Source organism: Galeopterus variegatus, unplaced genomic scaffold (assembly GCF_000696425.1).
Source record: "Galeopterus variegatus unplaced genomic scaffold, G_variegatus-3.0.2 Scaffold1628, whole genome shotgun sequence".
NCBI classification, from domain to species: Eukaryota; Metazoa; Chordata; class Mammalia; order Dermoptera; family Cynocephalidae; genus Galeopterus; species Galeopterus variegatus.
The window spans coordinates 502,172-505,751 of record NW_007727739.1 but is presented as its reverse complement, the minus strand read 5'-3'; positions in this window follow the sequence as shown (position 1 = coordinate 505,751).

Here is a 3,580-nt window from a genome sequence, read left to right as displayed (position 1 = left end):
ATTATTTACATAAGAAAAAATAAATGCATCTAAAACAATAATACATATTTTAAATCAACACCTACAAACAAAAGGATGTACTACATGAAATGCACTGGAATGACTGCCTGTGGTGAGAAGGGGGTATGAGATTGGAGAATATGGATAAAAGAGGAAAGGAAGGAAGGAAGGAAGGAAGGAAGGAAGGAAGGAAGGAAGGAAGGAAGGAAGGGTCTTGAAAGTGAGGAATATGATCAATCCAATTCTCTATATTTAAGTAAAAATAAATAAATGATTAAATAAATAAATTGGTACAATCTCTCTGAAAAGCAAAACCTTTAAAAACATTGAGCTAGCAATTCCACTTTTAGGAATCTAGCTTAAGGAAATAGAAATCAATGCTTACTAGTGTTATAATAGTGAGAAAAATGGCTTACACGTGTTCTTTTCCCCTCACTCACACCTTACAATTTACATCCCCAAGTATTTCAGGGAAAGTTTAGGGTGTCTCTCACATGCTAATGATGTGCTTGTAGTCAGTGGTATTGGTAGTTAAATGAATCATCTCCTGCTCCAGCTCCTTCCATTCGGCATTGCTATTTCCACTGCCCTTGGTGGGTATGGTTACAACTTCTATTGGGTTCCACCTTACCTGGAGTCCTTCAGTTGCTAAGGCTGCAGAGTATTATTCTGTAATACTCTGTAATACTATCTTGCTCATCTTTTGGTTTTACATATTATTAGAGATCTATCATCGTCTTATAGTTTTTCATGAAATAGCTCTTTCAGTATTTTCTTATAATTTCTCCCCTCCACTCTCCCTTACCCCCAAATAAAACAATATTTTGCAAGCCATGCTGGGAGACAAATACAAGTAACAGACATTGTCCTGGGCTTGCACATGAAATAGGAAATGCAAATTAAAACCACAATAAGATACCACTTCATACATATTAGGATGGCTATTGGGCGGGGGGAAAGGAAGATAAGTGCTGGTGGGGATGTGGAGAAATTGGAACCCTTGTTCATTGCTAAATTGAAAGCAGAGACTCAAACAGATACTTGTGTATACCAATGTTCATAGCAGCAGCATTATTCACAATATGCAAAAGGTGGAAACAACCTAAATCCTAAATGTCCATCAACAGATGAATAAACAAACAAAATGTGGTATATCCATACAATGGAATATTATTCCGCTTTAAAAAGGAATGAAATATCAATTACATGCTACCAAATGAATGAACCTTGACAAAATTATGCTAAGTGAAATAAGCCAGACAGACACAGAAAGACAAATATTGCATGATTCCACTTGCGTGAGGTACCTACAATAGCCAAATTCATAGAGACAGAAAGTAGAATAGATGTACCAGGATGAGGCAGAGGGGGAGTGATTGGGGAGTTATTGTTCAATGGGTAAAGAGTGTCTGCTTGGGATGAGGAGAAAAAGTTCTATAAAAGGACAATGGTGATAGTGGCACAACATTGTGAATAGTTAATGCCAGTTGAATTCATCATCACGTACTTAAAAATGGTTAAAATAATAAAATTTTGTTTTATATATATATATATATATATATATATTGCCACAATTTTAAAGAACATGGGAAAAAAGTGAAATGGGAAATTCTGCTAATTTGACTCTCCATTGCAAATCTTTGGATCCCAGTCTCAGAAGGACATTAGTGATTGTATAATAGTGACTCTAATCCAGCCACCTCAACCCTTCTGCCTTATTTGGATAGTCACAGAAAACAGCTGATTTAACCAGGGCCATAGTTCTCTGCTTCTTATCCCGTATGCCCATTTTCAGGAATAGCACCACCATCATCCAGTTGCCCAAGTCAAAAATCTTTGTTATCCTTGACTCTCATCTTCCTCAACAGTTATGAACTGTTGATTCTGCCACCTTAATATCTCCCTATTCCTAACATCTCTGCCTCAGTTCTGGTCACTTTCATCCCTTGCCTAATAGCTTTTTAGTCAGTTTTCTTGCTTCCCTTTTTGTTCCCCTCCAATCTATTTTCTATACAGCAGTCAGTCTTTCTGAAATGCAATCTAGTCACATTGTTCTCTCACTAAACCCTCCAATGGCTCCCTTTAGTCACTCAGGTTAAGTTCAAATGCCTCAATATCACATTGAAGACTCTTCATGATCTGGTCTTCACTTTCCATTCTGATCTTTTCTTACCACTCATCACCCAGATTGTGTTGCAGGCCTTAGTACTAAACTGTGGTTTCCTAAACCCATAATGCTTGTCTCATTTCCCAATCATTGCTGGAGGATGAAAATTTTGAGAGATAAAGATCATGTCATACATGGATGTGATCCATTCTTTCTTTTGTTCTCCTTAAATGGCAAGGTGAGATGGCTCAGGGCTTTGCCTGGCCCTCTCCTTTACTTCTTCCTGGACTCAAGGCAGCCTGGAGTGGACTCCTTTGGTTACTGACTAAACTGCTCACTTGCCCCTTTTCTTCTAGGGCTGGTGGTCAAGGCGTTCACTCAGATTGGAATGGAATTGTAAGAGCTGAAACTGGGGTTTGGGCTTCAGGGTAGAAATAGACCCGATTCTGCTCAAGGCTATTGAGACCTAACAAGGAAAGAAAATCCTCCATACAGTAGTTTACAGGTGTTCTACAGTGGGCATTGGATCCAAAGCCTCAGCTAGCAGTATGGTATTACTTGCCTCTTCTGTGACCAGAAAGTCAAGGATGGGATTCAGGAAATCTTAGGTCTCTTGGCCAAATATAATCTTAATGTCTTCCCAGTCCACTTTCCCCTCAACCTGTCCCACTCGGTGAACTTCTACCCATCCTTAAATTCCTAACTTCTTTTTTTTTTTTTTCCCCTTTTTGTCTTTTTTCGTGTCCGGCAACAGATCGCAACCCTCGGTGTTGTGCCCGCACCTCGCTCAGCCAGTGAGCGGCCAGTCTGTATGTGGGATCCGAACCCTCGTCGGGAGCGCCATCGCGCTCTCAAGCGGCGCACTATAGCAGTGCGCCACCGGGCCGGCCCCTTAAATTCCTAACTTGTAAGAATATCTCACCATCCTCCAAGGAGATCAACTCTTTGAAGGCCTGGACTGTATCTTTTCATTGTATCGCCAGTGCCTAGCATTGCTGATGACTGTATGAATGAAAGATCATGCACCTGATAGGTGTCAGGGTGGAATTTGAAATGTCTGTTGCCAAAGATTCATTCACAGATCTCGTATGAGTTAGACCCAGCACTGTGCGGCTGGGGATAACACTTTATTGAAATGATCTAGTCAGTAGTTTAGCTGCACCCTCGCCCACACGCCTGTACTTACAGGCACCTTTAGCACATAGCTGAGTTTACTTTGTTCTTCTACGGCTTTGATATGAGAGAGAAACAACAACAAAAAAATGAGTTCAGTGACCAACATCATATCCAAGGAGAGGAGGGCGGCCAAGAGGATCACGAACCCGCAGAATTTTTCCCCTCATAGAAAAGCCGTCAGCACAGCTCAAAAGCCTTTTCTCACCTCACAGCCTCTGCCTCTTTTGAGACTAGGCCCAGTCGGGTTGGACGGTTTTCTGTCTTTCAGAAAGAAGAGAAAGTCAGAGAAGGGGGTGA